General features: G+C 36.6%; 1 pseudogene; it reads left to right on the top strand.

The window, feature by feature from the left end:
- The first annotated feature begins 8276 nt into the window (after nt 1-8276).
- On the top strand, nt 8277-8531 carry LOC149246389 (protein RADIALIS-like 4 pseudogene; annotated as a pseudogene).
- Nucleotides 8532-21494: the final 12963 nt, after the last annotated feature.

The following is a 21494-nucleotide window of genomic DNA, read 5'->3' as shown; positions in this document are numbered from 1 at the left end:
GTACAGGTTCATTGTTTTCAGCTGCACCCACTTGGTATGACTTCCGGGATGCCATCAAGGAGCAGTACTACACTGTCAAAAGCTATGAGGACAAATACATCAAATGGACGAGACCAAGATGTGCCGGAGTTCACAAACATTTTTCATACCCTTCGCACACAATTGGGTATCAAAGATTCTGAGCTGCATCTGGTACTCAAATACCGCGGCTGCCTACACAGATACATCCAGGAAGAGATGGAGTTCTTGAACATCTCCTCACTCGGCACAACATACCGATACGCTATCAAAATCGAGCAAAAGTCCAAACAGAAGAAGCGAGACTTTGGATCTGCAAATCCAAAGCCCAAAGGACAAAGCCAAGGCGGGGTGACCCAAGACAACCCGTCGAAGCCGCAAGAAAAGAACAACACCACGAAGTCGAAGAAGGACATAGGAAAGTGGTGTGAGTTCGACAAGAGTCCCACTCATGACACAAGTGAGTGTCGGACCAAGCAGTTGCTGGTGGCCGAGTTGAAGGCTTCCGAATCAGATGCATGTTTGGACTCTGAGTGAGAACCCGACAAGGGAAATGACAAAGGGAAACAGATCATTGATGCGGATCCCAACGCCACTGTTGCTACTGCCAAGATCTAGAAAAATGAGCCCGAAGATCCAGAGGAGGGGGAACGTCTTTTCCACTCACAGATGTGGGTGAAGGGTTCACCACTGCAATTCATTGTCGACAGTGGCAGCCAAAAGAACCTCATTTCAGCAGAGGTCGTGAAGCGGTTGGGCCTACCAACTACACCACACCCACAGCCGTACATTATTGGTTGGCTTCACGAAGGACGAGATCTCAAAGTTCGCCAGCAGTGTCTCCTTCCCTACAGCATCAAGCCCTTCACAGACGAGGTATTGTGTGATGTTACACCTCTGGATGTTTGTGATGTACTATTAGGCTAGCCATACTTGTGGAGGCAACATGCTATGTATGAGTCAAGGCCTCGCGTTGTCATCATTTCTTTGGATAATTCATTATACAGGATACCGGAGGTAGCCCCACCTGCCGCCACCTCTTTGATCACTACTAACAAAGGCAGCAAGCTCATCTCACAGACTAGGAAATTTATTTTCTTTCTGGTTCGCTCCCAAAGTAAGGGGAAGATCGTTGCTACATCCATGACCCCCGCGAAGGGTTCCTCCACACAGCAGGAGCAACAGAGGGATACAGTCGTGACAGAACACAGGAACAACTTCTCCTTACCAGGAGGGGTACCACACAAGTTTCACGTAGGCGACAAAGTTTGGTTACATTTGCAGAGGGAGCGCCTTACCAGAACCCATAAAAAACGCAGACCACTTCGACATGGTCCTTACACCAGTAACAAGGCTATAGGAAATAATGCTTTGAAGCACAACATTCCTCCATTCCTTCGCTTGCACCGAGTGTTCAATGTGGACCATTGCTGACCATGCTCCCCACCATTTCTGGACACATCAGAGATTGCAGAACAGCTCATCAGAGACCCAGCTCAGCAGAAGCTTCCTCATCTCAGGGAGGAACTCAACGCAATTGGGACCATTACTTCCTAAGGGGGGAGTAATGATCCAGGTGGATGTTGGTGGCCACCCACCAATCCCATTTGGACCCCCACAACTATCTCTTTCAATTTTTCTGTTTCCTTAATTATAGCACAATTTACTATTTTTAGCAGTTTTTCGGGTCCTAAACTTCCGGAGCCGTTTTGAGGCCCTAAACGACGTTTTTTGAGAAATCCACCGCAACGATTTTTTTATCTAAAAATTGTCTTTTCCGTTGTATTCCTCGGAGAGATCTTTCCAATGGGCTATCATGCGCGTCAAACGGAGATAGCACGACCAATTCGCGACCCTCGGAAGTTGATGTACCAACTTACCCAAAAACGAGGCCCACAATTTGGCGTTTCATCTTCTAGGGTTAGGTTGTGGAATGTGAAGGGTTTTCCATTGTTTCTCAACAATAAATAGGCCCTCGAGCCGCATTGTAACACCGTTTTTTGGAGAACAGTTCAGAGGTATGTAGCCGACACATATCTTCTTAGAGATAAGCTACCATCGCCCTAGCTGGGTTATTTCCATTTATATTTGTAAGCATATTTCAGTATTTTACAGTAATGAAATAAAGTATTATTTCCGCTGCATAATTGTCTTTATGGTTATCTCTATATTTTATTGCGTTCCTATTTAAATCTGGATCATTGTATCAGGCAGTTTTTATTAATGAATACAAAGGTTTATTGTGCATCTGAAATACTCTGTTCTGTCTAGAAACAATTTAGCTTCCCTGTGCTAAGATCCTGTGGTTAAAACAAAGCATTGTTCTGTTCAGTAAATTTTGTTTTGGAATTACACAGAAAATTCCCAACAGTGGTATCGAAGCTTGTCCAGGCTCTTTGAAGGTGTCAAAGAAGCTGAAGGAAGGCTTTCCTTGTTGCAACAACGTCTCCAGCAAAGTGAAGACTCGGTTATTTTAAATACACAGTCAGGGATTTGAAGCATAGTTAAGAGTGTAAGAATGACTAGCTCCAGCACCAGCACTAGCATGGGTATTTTTAATATTCAGCTCCCACAGTTTAATGGAAAAAACTGTGACTATTGGGCAATAACCATGAAGGCTTTGCCTGCCTCACAAAACTTATGGGAATTTGTTGAGGATGGATTTGAAGAGCCAGCAGATGAAGATGAGTTTAATAGGTTAACTCAGGCAGAAAAAGATCTGTTGAAGAGCTATAAGAAGAAGAACTCAAAAGTCCTCGTATTTTTGTATCAAGCAGTGCATGAGAGTGTGTTTCCAAGGATAGCAGCAGCCAAGACATCCAAAGAAGCATGGAAAAGTCTTAAGACAGCCTATCAAGGCATGGAGAAAGTGAAGACAACAAAACTACAGTTGTTGAGGAGATATTTTGAGAATCTTTGCATGAAGGAGTCAGATAATATTGACTCATTCTTCACATATGTGATTGGTCTGGTCATACAGATAAGATCACATGGAGAGATTCTTGAAGAAACGAGGATTGTGGAGAAACTGTTGAGGGTCCTACCCTCAAGGTTCGATGTGATTGTCACCACCATAGAAGAGACAAAGGATCTCACAAACTTTTCAGTTAATGAACTACATGCCTCATTGATAACAGATGAGCAGAGGTTGAGTAAAAATGAAAACTCATCTCTAGAACATGCCTTCAAGACCTAGATGTCCTTTGGAAGAGGAAAATGTCAAGGTAGAGGAAACAAGAGAGAAAGAAGCAGAAATCAAAACAGAGGTGGAAGAAACAGTCCAGCAAATGCTCAAGGAAGAGGTAGCAATCCAAATCAGAACCAAGGCCAAGGCAGCAGCCAACAAAGTGGACAACATCATGCTCAAGGACAAAGGTATGAAAAATCCAATGTCCAATGTTATTATTGTAAAAAATATGGGCATTATGCAAATGAATGTAGGAAGAAGCAGCATGATATGAGCAATAGAATTAGTGAAAATTTCACTAGAGAAAATATTAGCAAAAACAATTTGTTTTTAGCCTGTAATATTGCTGAAGAAAAGAGTGAAGATGTATTATTTCTAGACTCCGGTTGCAGCAACCATATGACAGGAAACATAGTGCAAATTTCACTAGAGAAAATATCAGCCAAAACAATTTGTTTTTAGCCTGTAATATTGCTAAAGAAAAGAGTGAAGATGTATGGTTTCTAGACTCCGGTTGTAGCAACCATATGACAGGAAACATAGCCCTGTTTTCTATGTTAGATCAGAATGTGAAATCACAAGTCACACTAAGGACTGATAATAAAGTTTCTGTTATGGGAAAAGGAGAAGTAAAATTTTTAACAAAGAAAGGAGAAAAGAAAACCATAGCAGATGTTTATTATGTTCTTGGAATGGAATTTAACCTCTTAAGTATTGGATAGCTTGTTCAAAAGGGTTACAATGTTTACTTTGTGAATGATGTATGCACCATCATGGATAGATCACCTAGTAAATAATGTATTGCTGAAGTGAAGATGACAAGGAACAAGATGTTCCCTCTCAGAATGAAGACAGATTTGAAAAATAAAGAAGTAATAGCAGCAGTGACTCAAGAGGCTTATCAAAGCGAACCAAAGGAAGAAAATTGGTTGTCGCACTTGAGATTTGGACATCTAAACTTTGGAGGTCTTAACTTGCTGAGTAGAAAAGGAATGGTAAGAGGATTACCATTGATAGAGAAACCAGACAGCCTTTGTGAAGGTTGCATCTTGGAGAAACAACACAGAGAAAGTTTTCCATAAGGGAAAAACATAAGGGCAAAAACACCCTTCGAGATTGTCCACTCAGATTTATGTGGACTGATGCAAACTCCATCACTTGCAGGTAGCCACTACATATTAATATTCATTGATGATTTTACAAGAAAAACTTGGGTTTATTTCCTGAAGAACAAAAGTGAAGTGTTTGAAATATTTTTCAATTTCAAAGCACTTGTTGAAAACCAAAGCGGGCTGCATATCAAAGTTTTGAGAACTGATAGAGGAGGTGAGTATATCTCCAAAGAATTTCTACGGTATTGTAGAGAAAATAGAATTCATAAGCAGTTTACAGCTACGTACACCCCGCAGCAAAATGGAGTTGTTGAAAGGAAGAACAAGACAATCATGGATATGGCGAGGAGTATGTTAAAGGCAAAGCATTTGCCAAATGATTATTGGGCTAAAGCTGTACATTGTGTAGCATACATTTTAAATAGATTCCCTACAAAAGCAATGATAAATAGAGTGTCGGAAGAAGCATGGAGTGGGAGAAAGCAAGGAGTCTCCCACATGAAAGTTGTTGGATGTGTGGCCTATGCACACATTCCAGATCATCTAAGGAAGAAGTTGGATAGCAAAGGGGAGAAATGTATTTTCATTGGATACAGTGAGGAATCCAAAACTTACAGGTTGTATAACCCATCCACCAAGAAGCTTATTGTAAGTAGAGATGTTCAGTTCATTGAGGAGGAAGCTTGGGATGGAAGCATAGAGAAGACTGTTAATGTTAAAACCTCTTTGTCATATGATGAAAATGATGAGGAGATGGCTGAAATACATCCCCAAATAGTAGCACCAACACAAGGACAGCAAAGGACATCCTTGAGGAAAAATGAAAGTGCTTCTACAAGTACACCACAAGGAGGAAATTCAAGTCCTTCTTCAAGCACTTGTACACCAAATGAAAGAGGTAAGAAGATCAGAAATTTAAGTGATATTTATGAGCAAGAGGTAGCAAACGAAGGTATGAATTCTTTGTTTGCTTTATATTGTCATGTTGATGAACCTATTCATTTCGAAGAAGCAATTAAGGATAAGAAATGGATAGAAGCTATGGATGAGGAGATTAATGCCATAGAAAGAAACAAGACATGGGATTTAGTTGAACTACAAAAATGAAAGGAAGTCATTGGAGTTAAATGGGTCTACAAGACCAAGAGTAATGCTGAAGGCAAAATAGAAAGACACAAGGCAAGACTTGTTGTCAAAGGATAGAAGCAGTAGTATGGGAGAGACTATGAGGAAACTTTTGCACCGGCTGCTAGAATGGAAACAGTGAGAGCAGTGATGTCCATAGCAGCACAAAACAAGTGGAAAGTTTATCAAATGGACGTGAAGTCAACATTCCTAAATGGAGTGTTAAAGGAAGAGGTCTACATTGAACAACCTCCAGGCTATGAAAAGAAAGGCTAAGAGCACAAAGTGTGCAGATTGAAGAAAGTTCTTTATGGGCTGAAGCAAGCACTAAGAGCGTGGTACAGTAGGATAGATTCCTATCTACTGGAAAATGGATTTGAGAAGTGTGAGGGAGAACCCACCCTTTACATCGAAGAAAAGGATGGTAAATTACTAATTGTTATGTTGTATGTTGATGATGTTATTTTCACAAGCAATGATGTTTATCTTATTGAAAATTTCAAAACAGTCATGAAAGAAGAATTTGAAATGACTGACATGGGTTTGCTGAGATACTTCTTAGGAATAGAAGTAGAACAAAATGAAAATGGAATTTTTATCTCATAGGAGAAATATGTTAATGAAGTGTTGGAAAGATTTAACATGCAAGAGTGCAAGGCAGCAATCACTCCCACAGTGATGGGATTAAAACTCAGCAAAGAGGACAACATCAATGATTTTGATCCTAGTTTGTACAAGAGCATAGTTGGTAGGCTCATATATATGACTGCAACTGGGTCGGATATAATCAAAATGTTCAGATTTAGTTGGATACACTGATAGTGATTGTGCTGGAAGTGTAGATGATTGGAAAAGCACATGCGATTATGTTTTTCACATGAGTTTAGGAGCCATTTCATGGGCTTCTAAAAAACAACCTATTGTAGCATTGTCTACAGCAGAAACAAAATATGTGGTAGCTACAGGAGTAGCATGTCAAGCAGTTTGGATGAGAAGGATGTTAAGTAGCTTATGCCAAGAGCAAGTAAAATGAATTTGATTTTTTGTGACAATAGCTCAGCTATTGCATTATCCAAGAATTATGTGTTTCATAAGAGAACGAAACACATTGACACAAAGTTTCACTACATTAGGGAATTGGTGAACAATGGAGAAATTGTTTTAAAACATTGCAGGACTCAGGAGCAGGTTGCTGACATTTTCACCAAACCATTGGACCATAAAAGTTTTTAATTTTTGAGGAAATATCTGGGTATGATTCATAACCCAGCAGTTGAAATTAAAGGGGAGTGTTGAAATTGTAATTTCACCTGCGCATTTAATTCAAAAAACCACCAGTACTCCCATCGCACCGCTTTTCACCGAGCGGTGGTTTTTTCTCAAACGGCTCTGATAATGTACACAGTCTGACACGTGGTTGGCAGTTTTTGAAAAGTGGTTTTCATCGGAGTGTAAAGGTCGTGTGGTTTGATCAAGCGATAACCTTCCGATTGAAAGCTTGGTTGTCCACCGTCTGATTGGAACTAAAGTTGCTGTACAGGTCTCCGCCATTGATCCATGAACCTTTGCGTGAAGTTTTGGGTTTGACCACTGTTTGTCTCAGTAAAGTAATTAATGAAAATTTATTGTGGTCGTAGATTGTAGGTAAAGTATTTTAATTATATTGTTTTTAATTTTATTCACGGGTGTAGTTTTTACAGGACAAGTAAAAACGAATGTATTGTTATGTTTTTGGTGTGCGCGATATATGATATGAAAATTCACACAACAGTGTGAAGGTTAGTGTTGTTCATTGCATAGGTATTGCAATGTAAAAACACAGCAGCGTCCAAGCAAGAAGAAAAACAAAAATAAATGAAGTGAAAGTTTTTTGTTGGTTAATATTTGTTTTGTTCATTGATATAACGAATGTGAAGAATACAGTAGCATATGTAAGAGATTTTTTTTATTTATAGCAGTAAATGTAAAGGAAATTCTTACACATAGTAGTGTAAAATTTCTAAAAGAGACAGAGTAATTTTTTTTAGAAGTTCTTGGAAAATCCCTCTATGAAAGCAAGAAATTTGTATGAGACAGTTTTTATTAATGAATACAAAGTTTTATTGTGCATCTGAAATACTCTGTTCTGTCCAGAAACAATTTAGCTTCCATGTGCTAAAATCATGTGGTTAAAACAGAGCATTGTTCTCTATACAGTGAATTTTGTTTTGGAATTAAACAAAAAATTCCCAACATGCCCTCTGGGAGCGTGACCTGCAATGCCTCCCATGCCTCCCTGAGCCCCCTCCCGTATTCCTTCCTCTCAAAGCTTGGCATTTATATCCAATTTTCTTCCTCGAACAAAAATTTATATATTGGGTATTTTGAAGTTGCAATTTGTATTGAATATGCCCATTGGGTTCCTCGGTTTCATTAGAATTCTACTGAACTCCTGGTCTTTACACATGTTCCTGTGATTGGGTCCTTGCACTCTTTCTAGAATTCTATTAAATCTCAAAGCATAATTCGGCACTGGTATTTATCTAATATTATAGAGATTTCAGTCCCATCAATGTTTTGCCTACATGAGTTGATCACTTAGGTCTTTCTTTTCTGTCACAAAGTCTAAGTTGTGTCCTCGTCATTTGTCACAAAGTCGAAGTTAGGTGTTTGATTTTTGTTTTGTTACATGCTAATATTGTTGAAGGGTTACTAGAACATATTAACTGGGGTCTTAGTTTTCTGTTTTCTTAAAGTTAGTAGAACTCTCCCAATAGCAGCATTCTTCTCCATCTGTAAACACTGCCATTGAACTCGTTGTGCGTGAAAGTGTCAGTTTCAGGCGTAATTGCACCATGGCTGGACAATCACCTGCTTCATCAGGAACTCATTCTTCCTGGACTTCCAAGCAAAACAAACAGTTTGAAATGGCGTTAGCTCTCTATGACGAAGGCACTCCTGACCGTTGGCGTCATGTTGCTTCCAAGGTTGATGGAAAATCCCCAGAAGAGGTAAAAAAACATTACGAAATTCTGTTAGAGGACTTGAATTGTATTGAGGCAGGCAACGTGCCATATCCCAACTACATATCGTCGGGGAACTCGGGATAGCGAGTGAGCTGCGATGGGTAGAAGAGGGGCACAGGCACGTCTAAAATTTCTCAGTTCTTTGCATGTATATTGTAAATTTTTAGTATTAACATTAGTGCTCTAAAGACCACTGAGAGTTTCATGTTTTGGTTTTCAACTCATAGTTCTCTTTGCTTGGGAATTATCACTAGGTTAATTACATGTAATTTCTAGACCAGCCTAGGGTTCTTTACAAAGCATTTTTTTGCATCACAAGCCATAGACCACTTATAACTACAATATGGTACTGCATGGTTTATGCTTCTTAATTAATTATTCTAGTCCGATTCTGGATATTATCAATAGCATACAACTAAGTAAGCATTTTGAATCACTACTTCCAAGGAGATTACTGACTCTCGGAGGTTCCCTAATGCAGTGTTTTCGGAGTAGATGTGAAGGTTCATCTTATAGTATATTTATAAATATTGCATTTGAAAAATATAAATAGTAATGTTACATCACTTTTGAGTGAAGTTCAGATTAGTTGATGATGCGATCAATTGTAAGGAATTATTTATTATGTTAGATTAAAAATTATAGTAATAGTAAATTGAATCAATAAATTCTGGAATATCAAGAAAAATCCAAAAACTAAAAAACTTGTTACATAGGAGCTGTGAATCTTTTTCAATGCTAAGGTATAACTTATATATCCACTCTATTCTTATACGAAAGAAATGGTCGTGGGAAAGCCATAAAAAATAATCTCTATGTTGTTTCATTTTCTTTGGCACGAATAAGTTTAATTTTATTTCTCAAAAATAATATCTTTGTTGTTTCAATTTCACCGAGGAGAAGTATATTAATTTTATTTCACTTGGAATATTACCAAACTCACTGTGTTGCTTTGGATAAAATAATCTTGTGAAGGTGTTTTATGTATATCAAGACATAATAAAGTTTTTAAGATGAGGCATAAAGATACACTGAATAACAGTATAAGTGGATGAACATTTTTTCTAGGCATCTATTTAGTATTATGGTTGATCAAGAAGCAAATTTTAATCTCATTATCAATAGATGAAGAAAATATACTATGTTAAGCTTTACATGAGCTTCATTTCAAGTGTCATTACATTTTTATTGAGTGATTACATTTTTATTATTTTATTGCTATTTAGGTTATAACTCTTCATGGTTCCATTTTATTATAATTGTACCCCTTGTCTCCTATATATATATATTGAGGAGACTTAGTTTTAGGATCATCAAATATTTCATGTACACTATATTCATTATAAAAGAATACTTACTCCTCAAAGAGGACTATAATTATTGGTCTCTTATCATTTTTAAGGTGCAAGGATCCTAACATTTAGTATCAAATATATCATCATGGAATATTTTCTATAACACTTTTTTGGGAGGTTTCAGATGGTGAAACATCTAAAATATTGAGAAGACATCTTAAGAAATATTTGATTCAAATTGCAGGTCTTTGTTCACTATATTTTGAGACATATGGCTAAAAGGATATCGAGTTTACAAGTACTCCTAAAATATGTCTCGAATAGGTTAGTTTGGCATTTTCCCTATAAATTCCTTTTTTTGTGAGGTTTCAAACTCTGAAACTTGGAACATATTGAGTTGAAATTGTGTTGAAAATCTCATTCATATTTCAAATCTTGGTTCATTATAATTTCGGATATATAGCCTATGGAAGTCCACGTTTCGGAATGCTAATGAAATAACTTTTTTTTCTATGTTGTTTCAAACAATGAAACTTGGACAATATTAAGAAGAAATATGAGGAAACGTCTGGTTCAATTTTCAAAATTTGATTTGCTATACTTTCAAAGTTATACCCTATGGAAATTGGGGTTTGTGAATAGTCATGAAATAAATTTTAAAGATGTCAACTTTGTTTTATTCTTATACCTTCTTGTAAGAGACCTTTCAAACTATGAAATATTCAGGGATATTAGGAGGCATACAAAATTACATTAGGTACAAATCTTATAACTATATTTGAAGAATTTGACACATTGCATGCTATACAAGTTTGTTTGTAGGTAGTGGCCAAAAGTAAGCAAGTTTTGGGAAAGTTACCATAACTTTCAATTGACACATCAAATTTAGTTTATTCCTGTGGAATTGTATAAGATACATATCATAGTATTATAAAACATATTTTCACCATTTTGATATTATCCAAATTAATGTTAACTTGCTAGTGACCTAATTGTTGATTAGATGATATCTTTTTTTTTGTGACTAAAAGTTCTCATAAAGAGTAGCGCTATTATTATTTTCCAACATTCCTCGAAAGAAACTTTACTACACCAATTAAATTTACTGAAGGCTTATCCTTGGCTCATGGAGAAATTGATGGCTTAGAATTTAGGTTATCTCAATTACAAAAGAAAGTTAATGAAATAGATAATAGTATCTTGAAAATGTGGATTTATCAAGTTTTCAAGAAAAAAGAAAAATGGAAAAGAAGATGAATGTGAAAGTGGAAGAAATAAAAAGTAAGATTAATGGAAATAAGGAAGAAACAAAACCCATGATTTCGATGGAAGACCTTCTCTCGGAGGGCCATCCTAAAAGGTATGTTTAGATCCAAGAAAGTCATGGACATAAGGAGAAGCATGTTGTTGAGAATAAATATTATATGGGGAATATGCTATCAGAATTGGAGAGCATAAATATTGAATCATAGAACCAAAATTATAAATTTTCAATCCAAGATCCACATCATCATGGTTTCAAGTCAACAACAATGAATTACTACATTTTGAAGATCAAAATGAGGAAATTTGATGGTAATGATCTTGTAACATGGATATTTCAGATGGACCTATGCTTTCATCTCCACCAAGTGGCATCCATATTTTTAAAACAAGGCCAACATATATGATATCAATGGCTTTGTGAAAGAAAATGGATTATGTTATATCTTCATTCATTTTTACAAATGAATTGATAGCACATTATGTGGATATTAAAAGCGACACATTCTTTTTATAATTGGTAAATATTCAACAAAAAGTCTAATTACTAAGAAAAATCAATAATTCCAAAAGTTGAGTCTCAAAGTAAAGAATATTTCAGAAGATAATTTGTTAGAGCTATTGATGAGAACTTTATAGGAAAGAATCCAACATGAGGTGTATCTCTTTGAACCTAAATATCTAAAGCATGTTTTCAGTTTAGCAAGGAAAGTTGAAATTAAAAATATGGATACTTTAAAATTTCTCACTAATAACTATAGATAAAATCACGCTTCCTCTCCTAAACCAACAAGGTTGAACCCTCAAAAAATGGATAAAAGAAGAGGAAAGGGACTATGTTTTAACTATGACAAGTAGTATAGTAAGGGGAATAAATGTAGTGAAAAGAAATTATTATATATAGTTTGAGAAGAAGATGGAGATGAAGAAGTGGAAACTTCACTATATCTAAATCTAGAGGAGACTACTCCAACAATATCTCTCATGCATTGGCTAGAATTAGTACTTCACAAAACCTCAAGGTAGAAGGATATATCAAAAATAAAAAGGTAATAGTATTGACTGATTCAGGTAATACCCATAACTTCAATTACAAATTGGGAAAACTCATCAATTTCTTTGTTTATCTATTACCAAAATTTCAAGTAATGATTAAATATGGAAATGGATAATGTAACACCCTCCTCCCACATTTACCCAAGTTAATTGTTCCACTGGGGTAAACATGTGATGAGAGGCTACTATGATCTAATTTAACTTGCCATGTACAATTAAGGAAGTGGAACTGATAAAACATAACCAATCTGACCTTCTACACATGCTACAAAACCCTTAAGATCCAACCAACGCTTACAGGTGATCAACCCCTGAGACAATCTAGCATTTCACTGACCTAGAGCCTTATTTGATCCCTTGAAAAGGAAGGACTATGACTTCAGGCCTCCAGTTGCTCCCAACAAGGGAAATCCAATGACTATGGACTTTTTCAACTAGCTCTATGCCACCGACCGTGAATTTTGTGCCACTTTTTCAGGGCCAGGACTCAGGCCACTGCTCAGAACTCCATGAAACTTCCAGAAATGAAAAATAACATGGAAACAATGATAAAAGTGCAAATACTTGAACAAAGACTTAATTGGACTCCTACTGTCCATGGTACACATTTTTTCAAACATGTCACAAATATACATTCTACAGTTCATAACAACATATCTGAGCATAGGGGTGTCATAGTCTAAGAATAATTGAGAAGCATTGATGCCTTTTACATTAGCTAAATTATCATGTATTAGGTCATATATTCATTGTTCGTTCATTTATGAATGAAATCATGATGAGAGTTGATGAGACTCAGTATTGCAGCAAGAATGTTGCAACTCCCAAGGCTACTAATTTTAATTATCAACTTGGGGTTCATACAAAATTAAGAGGTATAGGCACTATATATGAAACATACAATGTGTCATTCCTTTGATTTCATGATGTAATGAAGTTCATGTGCTCAAGTAAAATCCTAAAGTAATTGTAGAAAATGAAATGCTTGAAATGGAAACCTTAACCTATTGCAAGAAAGAAAGTACAAGGAAGAACACATATTCTAATTATAGAAAGTAAATATCATGAATTAAATGTAAACCATTACTTTTCAAAGAGTTTAGATCCATTAACAAAGTTTTTTGGATGTGGAAATCAAGAAAATCATCATTGTATTATCCAATCCATAAATATGTCCATTAGCACAAATCACTGAAATGTTTTGCATGGGTAAAGCGGAAAATCCTAAGCGGTCTTTAATCTTCCATAATAATTGATTTAGATCCTATCGGTCTTGATTCAATCCTAAGGGAAAATAACCAGGCTTCTTGAGCAAATCTCGGCAATAATATACATGTTGGAAGGTGGCTACAAGGTTTCCTCTAGTACTACTACAGGAAACAACACATTCCTATTAAATGGCAGGGAACACTCAACAAGACCTTTGTTAACCCATGCTAAAAAATGGAAGAAAAATACTTGTCTAAAATCTAGAAATTCGAAAACTAGTGAGCTAGTAAATCTATCAAATTTCTAACCTAATCAAGTGAAAATGCAATTGAGTAATTTTTGTTATTAACGATAATGTTCTTTTTATATAATGCAAGTGTAATCAACTAGATTGAAACTCTTTAGCATGCCCTAAAAAACTAGTAGAAATTTACTATTATTTGCCACAAAAGACTTCTAGAAATGTAGATTTGGGAATAAGAAAACAAATCCAAGTAGCTCAATGATTACTATGACCTTATAAAGTTGTTCCAAGGATGAAATTATGCTTGTGATCCTGAAAAATAACTTACTTCAACCATTTAACCCAATCCTACAAATAAATCATTAACACTAAATGCAGAAATAGAAAAAAGACAAGAATAAGAGATGCATGTGAATAAGAAGTGAAAGGAAGAAAAATAAATGATAAAAAAGGGCTCTAAGGAACCTGGGATGGCCAAGCCTACTGAAACTCAGATTCCTATGAAGGAGACCAAGGTTTAGAATCTGAACATGATACCAATGTTCATTATTTCCATCAATACAATTACATCCCTGCAAGAAATGACAATGAAGTTACAAAAATATGAGTTCTCTCCACAATAAGACTAATAAAAACCAACCCCTAGAGGAAAATTAGACTTGGTACTTATACAAAATGATTATGAATCATTCCCCATGAAAGAAGGAATATTTCCGCACCAAAATCCCTTGATTAATGGATCTGGATCCCAATACTAGGAATTTGCATTAAATGGCAGGGAACACATTCCTAGATTTTCTCAATCATTGGATCTCCAAAATTTGTGCCATAATTCTAGAATATCTTGTTGATTTATTATTTAATATTGATCATCCTATAGTAGTGAGAAGGTCCCTAAATTATCTCCTCCTCTAAATCTTCATAATTTTCTCAATATTCTCACAATATTCCACAAAAATAAATAATATTAGGCACAAATATTCAATTATCTAGAAACCTTCCTAATGAACATGTTAAAGTTAAAAATACATTATCTAATGCAAAAATATAGGTTTAATGTGTTGAAGGATGGTGATATGGGCCTTAATTTATGTCTAATTTATAGGCATGGGCCTTAATTTATGTATAATTTAGAGGCCCATCATATCCTCCTACTAAAAGTGTTTCTCATCCTCTAAGAAACTTAGTGACCTCATTATGCCTCATTCATGCCCTAGTGGCCTCCCTCTTGTGCATTCCTTAGTCCTTTCTCTTAAGAATCTTGGTTGTAATTTCTGCAAGGACAAGCACAAAAATGTAGTTCTTATTTTCATGATTGTTTAACAATCTTTCAAGCAAAAAACATAACTTTCCTCTTTGCAAGTGAAATCTATTGGATTGTAGATCCATTTAATTCATATCCTTTTCCTTTGAAATATTCATTCCATTTTCACTCATTTTTCCAAAAAATTTTGTGCATAGAAAAAATCACAGTGTTTCTTGAGACCATTATCCTGCATTCTTCCCCTTATTCAAGATGCGTTCTTGAATATTTTTCAGTTTGGCAAGGTCTTCTACATCCTTTTCCACCCTTTCGCTAGCTTTTTCCACCATTTGGACCACACAAAAACCTTCAAAACACTTTTACATGAGAACTAGGACATCCTGTAGTAATTCTTGTACTAACTACAGGAAACCCTGTAGTGGTTCCTCTAGTACGACAAGGAACCCTATAGCAGTTCCTGTAGTATTACAAGAAACCCTATTTAAACTTGTTTTGAGAATAAATGATATTTTGAGCCTAGGGTATGCCCTCAACTTGAATTCCATGTCTTTCTCCCGTTTACATAACATCTTTTAGGCCTTGGACAAAATCTAGAAAGAGATTAGAGACCTCTTGGAAAGCCTATTTTCACCACTGCAGTTTGAGTTCAATTTTGATGGTGAATGCTTTCTTGCCTTTTGTTGCCTTCTTATTCTCTCTTTTTTTCCCTAGATGATATCCTAATGGCCTCAGATTCTCTGTTTTGATTAGATCTCTCTTAGGCACTTCCATTTTGTTTAGCACAATATGTTCCTTTCTTCCTTCTTGTAGCGGCGTCCTGCCTTCTTGAAGCAGCCATTCCTTCTCTTTCAGGGTCTTCTAACTATATGGGAGTGATGAGAAATGGTGTAGAGGGGTTGGAGGATGATGCTAGGGCTTAGAGGGAGTAGTGTAGGTTTGTGAAAATGGAGAGGATATGCTCTGTGTGTTTTTTTCAAGAACTTTTCAGGGTGAGACAGAGTGTAGGGTTTGTTCTTGAAAAATATTAATTTTTTCTTTATGAAATGGGATGGATGAATGATGGATAAATAGTGGATATGAAGTGGATGGAGGGTTTGGATTGGTTTGGTGACTTGGCCTTTGCACAAATTTTATCTTTTAACTATTATCCCCATTCCTCGAAATCATCACCCTTCATAATTGGCTTTTCCACATTGCATGAGTGAAGGAGCGAATTTTAATTAACTAGTTGAAGGCAACTACTGCTGTTGACCCATCCTTATCTTATAAAACCTCATCTCCCATGCATTGACAATAAATTTCTAACTATAATATGCTCAAGAGAAGAGGTCAAGAATATTGTATACCTGTATCTACCTGATGGTTGTTGGAGAGACATGCATGTTGCTGTTAAGTTGATGATTGATCCATGGTCCTCTAGAGGTGATAATTCCTTTGTTTTCTTCTACATAGGTCTTCATAGCTTGGTGATTCTAAACCTCTGTCTTCCAATTACTATGAGAAAGTTATCCTTGTCAAATACAACCTTCTTTGAGTGATGGGCTTGTCCATGGGCGATTTTCACCTTCCATATACCTTATTCCACCATTATACACCTTTCCCACACTTTATTTCACCTTATGTACCTTCCTATAGTTTTTAGCATGTTTCCTAGAGTAAACTAGGACTCCTATAGTAGTACTAAAGGAAACAACATATTTTCCTTGTTTTTTCCATATATCCCAAACAATAGAATGGATTGACCTGAAATTTTCTGATCATGTTGCCGTCATCCTTATGCACCTCCCCATAAAAACAATTTGGCCAATGGATGCACGAATCTCGCGAAAACTTAAAAATGGTTGAAGTTGACGGAGACCAGTTTCTTGGAAACCATGAATTAGAATTTGTTGAAATTGCTTGGGCATGTTACCATCATCCATATGCATCTCCACATGGAACCTCCTTTTAAATGGATGCACGAATACTACGAAAATTCCAAAAGGGTTGTAGGCGATGGAGGCCGATTTCTCGAAAATTATGCATTGAAATTTGCTGAAATCACTTGAGCATGTTACCATCATCCATATGCATCTCCACCTAAAACAACTTGGAAAATGGATCCATGGTTTTCAAGATATGACATAAATAAATTTATGCTCTATGTATTTCTGTTTCATGTGGTAAAACAGAGCATTCCTATAGTATTTTAGGACAGCAAGGAAACGAAATGGGAAAAGATTGATAATGATGGGTGGATGGTGGAAATAGACGAGGGTGATGGATTGGCATGGCCTTTTCCCTTCTGGAGCATCCGAGAAAATGAGGAGAAAGTACAAGTTTGACTTCCTTTGACTACAATTTTGACCAAGTTTTTTTTTTGCCAACTTGTTTTTGTTGCATGCAGATGTTGGGAGCATCTACATTAATCAGACAGATAATGGAGCAAATATTTTTTTTTTTTTCTCTTTTTTTTTTTTTCTTATAGGCCTATTAGCCACCTCAATGAGATTTTCAACGAGTAGGTCTACCTAGGCGTCTCAAAGGAGGTTTCCACCTAGGACCTTTTCTTTTTCTCTTTTTTCCAACCCATTGACTGCCTCATGGAGGTTTTCAATCAATGAGCCAATCTCAAGCGCCTCAAAGGAGGTTTGCAGCTGAGATTTTTATTTCTTCTCTTATTTTTCATTTTAATTTTAATTTTTTACCCTACTCTTCTTGAAAAACAAAATCACTTTCAAGTATAAGAATACTTCCAATGGAGCCATCTACACATCAAGACGATAGACAAACTGATGTGTAGGCTTGAAATGCATGCTTTGACATGTACCTGAATTTGAGAAATCAGATGATTTGACTTTGCTGATATCAAGCACGGTTGAAGAAGATAGTGTTGTTGAAATTTAATTATTGTCTGGAACAATATTTCAATATAGTTGTGATGTCCCCTTGATGACCCTCATCATTGGGTAACTATATGGGGCTTAATTCACCTCCTAACTTAGTCAAACCAATGTTTCTCACAACTTATTACACGTTTTGATTATATTTTGTTTAATGAGATGAGTTAAAGTGAGATATTAGGCCTAGTGGACTAATATGCATTGAATACAGATTTGGGAGAGAAAATGAAGGAATTTTGGCAAAGACTAAGGTTTGAAACTCAAATAGGACAAGGGATAGAGATTGTAGGAGGTAAATCCTCCTCATTTTCTCCTTCCCCATTTGAATATTCCTACATTAATCCCACCAGCTCAGAGTGCAAGCAGCAGGTCACGAAGATTAGAGGGCATCTGAGCAAGTGATAGACAAAGAGTTAGTTCATATCGAGTTTGGGAGTTGAGCCTCCCTAAATTTAGGGAATTTGTTGGAGACTTCAATTGTATAAGTAGAGAGGCCTAGAGCCTTATTAGGATTCGAATTTTTATTGCAAAAACACTAGTTATTTTCGAGATCCAAACTTGTGGAAGACTTTTGATGTAATTTTCTATTTTGGTAATAAGAATGGGATTTTTCTTGATTCAGTATTGAGTTAACTCAGAGGGCTGAAGGTCTTCTGTTAGGGCCCAACCCTAGCATCAAAGACTCCTCTTCTTGTACCTTTATGCTTAGCTTATTTTTATAGATTCATGGTTGAACTGCCTTTAGAAGTCTTTCATTGCAAGTAGTGTATATTTGATTAATTAATTATTAGTTTTCTTAAATTTGTGCCTTACTTCAGTAGCAGGTTATAAGGGATAAAAGAGACACAAAAAATATATCAATAAGTGTCTTGGCCTCATTTCTTCCTTCTAGGATCATGATTTGATGAAAAAACCCTTATGCAGCCCAAAAAGACAAATTTCCATTTCTTTCATGATATTTAGAGTTTTTTGTACTTAAACTAGCATTTGATCAATTTTGCAAAGTAGGATTCCATTTCCATCTCTTCTATCTCCATTATTGTAGTAGATGTCATCCATGATTCCATTTTATTCAGCAAGTTCTTCATGCATAAGGTAGATAGTTATTCATTAAATTCTGCTTTTCTAGCTCATGAGAATTCTTCTTGTTTACATGACTTTTTGGAAATTACACATGTTTGATGCAGAGCAGGTGCCTCAGAAGTAGAAAATGTTTTCATAGCAAACAACCACCTTATGAATTCATCCACCCATAGGAATTCCATGTTTTCATCAAAACCTTAACCAACTTTATCATTTTACATCGAAATTTCCTCAAGCTTTTTGAGCGAATCCAACCATCTCCTCAACTTGGTTTTGGGTTTTGAGTGATCCTAGGCCCGTTCTCACTCCATTCCACCCATCAACCACCTTCTCTAAGCCTTCCATCACCTCCAACACCCATCATTTTTCTCACGGCTGTATCATGTAGAAATACAGGGAATCCTGTAGGTTTCTAATACATCTTGTAGGTTTTCCTGTAGTGGCCTGTTTTGAGGCCAAATTGAGGGAAAAACCTTTATGAGGCCTCCCAAGGTCACCCAAGGGTACCCCAAACCTTCCAACCATATTCTGAACCTTCTAGACATCCACCATCATCCCTAAGCCACCTGTCACATCACCAAAATAGATTAGTTTTCACACTTGATTTTTCATGAAAGGCATAAAAAGACAAAATAGATTTATTACAGTCCTTTACATGCATAAAAATTATGTTTGATGTTTTTAACTTCCATGCTTAGAATAGTAGCATTTTGTTGATGTTAAATTAGTATCATTGCAAAGCATAGATCTTAGCAGTTAAGTGGGAAATGGTGTGCCTTAGCATTGAATTTCAGTATTTTTCATTATTGCAGTAGATCAACTCTCTCTTAGAGTAGATTTCTATTTCTTTCATCAATGAACCAAGCTTCTTCTAAATTCATAGAAGTCTATCTTGCAAACCCTAGTGGTCTCTCACCAGTTGAACATGAAAAAAGGCAGAACCATCATTTTTACTTGTGTATACAGCACTGTCACCTCCAAGTTTGTATGAGCCTGAGTCGATAAAGTAAAGTTGGTAGCCAAGGGTTGTAGCATTCTTGTTGAAATATTGGTGCTCATCACTTTTTGGTGCCATTACCAGGGAGTAGTCTGAGTAATATGTGATTACTGCTTTCTTTCTTCTATTTCTTGTTTCTACTATTCTTCCATTAGTTTCATTTCTGGAAAAGCAATTTAGTTTGCTTCCTTTTCATTATACATTTTATGCTTTCCTTTCCATTCTGCAAGTTAGATTTCAAGCAAGTAGTTAATCTTTTCATTGAGTCAGTAGTTCTCATTCAGTATATAATTTCAATTATGTAAGTTAGATTTCAATTCAACAGTTAGCTTTTCATTCAGTGAGTAGCTTTCATTAAATCTGCAATGTCGGTTCTACAAAGAACTTTCAAAGTTTGAAAAAGTCACAAAACCAAACCAAAAACATTTCCTTTCATGCCTCATAGGAATAGGGATAACTTAGGGAATTTTTTTCCAAATACCCCCACTGCATCAAAAACCAACCTTCACTCTTCTTCGGTAGTTGTGAACTGGAGGAACCCTTAGGTGAGCAACCAGACATATTTGAAGAACCTACAGGGGAAGAAGAAGAAGAAGATCTCATTCTTACTGAGCCAATGGCTGAAAACAAAAATGATAGAGGGAATAGAGAGAGGGTCGAGGGTACCTTCCCCATCAGGGAAAGTAATGGGGGCACTAAGATGAAAAATATAAGCCCCTCTGCCCTTCCTCATTTCCATGGCCTGACCATAGAAGATCCCAACACTTTCCTATTTGAGTTTGTTGTTATATGCCGAACCTATGAATATACAAATGATGAGCAGAAGTTGAAACTATTTCCATCTACCCTTGAGGATGCAGATTTGTGCTGGTTCATGGGTTTTCCTAGGGATAACATCACAACTTGGGCTCAGATGCAGCAATCCTTTAATAACAAGTATCGAGACTAATGTAGGTCTAAGGATACTAAAGAAGAAATTTTTAGGATGACCTTAGGTAATGATGAATCCCTAGAGGATTATGAAGAAATATTCCAGATAGGTTACAAAAGGGCCAGGTGCACACTTGACCGTGAGACACTGAAGCTGGACCTGCTTAGAGGAGTATGGGAAGACCTTTTGGATACCCTACACTTGTTAGCAGGAGGAGATATATACCAGTTACCCTATGAGGATATCAAGAATGCCTTTAGAAACCATTCTAGGGTAGCTAGGAAAAAGGGTAGGGGAAGTCACCCTATGGTTAGTACATCCTCTCCAATAGTGAGATACTGCAAACCCTTGCCTTACAGATGGAAACTATGCACATTAAGAGAAAGCAGGAGGAAGCAGAGAGATCCTTGGCCATTTTTTGTCTTATATGCACCAACAGGCACCCTAGGAATGAATTTCCATTGAATTCTATCGAGATTTGCTCAGTCAGTGAAGAAAGCCACTCCACAAACAAGTTCCCTTCTTTTCATGGACTCAAAGTTGTATATCAAGGCTCTGAAGGGGTCACTGAGCAGCTCTGTTACATAAACCAAAGGAGACTCATCGGCCTAGGCCATACCAGTAGGGCATGCAAGGGTCACCATGCATATTACACCCAAACCAGACCCATCCATACTTTCTTAGGGACTCCCCCCCCATCCTCATCTCCTAGTCTAACACCTCTCCTTGTTACTTTGCATCTCAGTATCATCCCATCCAGCTAGTAGTCCTTTCAGCCATATGCTCACCACAATCAGTGGAATGCATTGGCCCAGGGGTGGAG

This window comes from Pinus tabuliformis, chromosome 7 (genome assembly GCF_031772625.1).
Source record: "Pinus tabuliformis cultivar Carrire ecotype Pingquan chromosome 7, CPIR1, whole genome shotgun sequence".
NCBI classification, from domain to species: domain Eukaryota; kingdom Viridiplantae; phylum Streptophyta; class Pinopsida; order Pinales; family Pinaceae; genus Pinus; species Pinus tabuliformis.
Note: the sequence above shows the minus strand (reverse complement) of the source record. Positions and strands in the feature narration are given on the sequence as shown.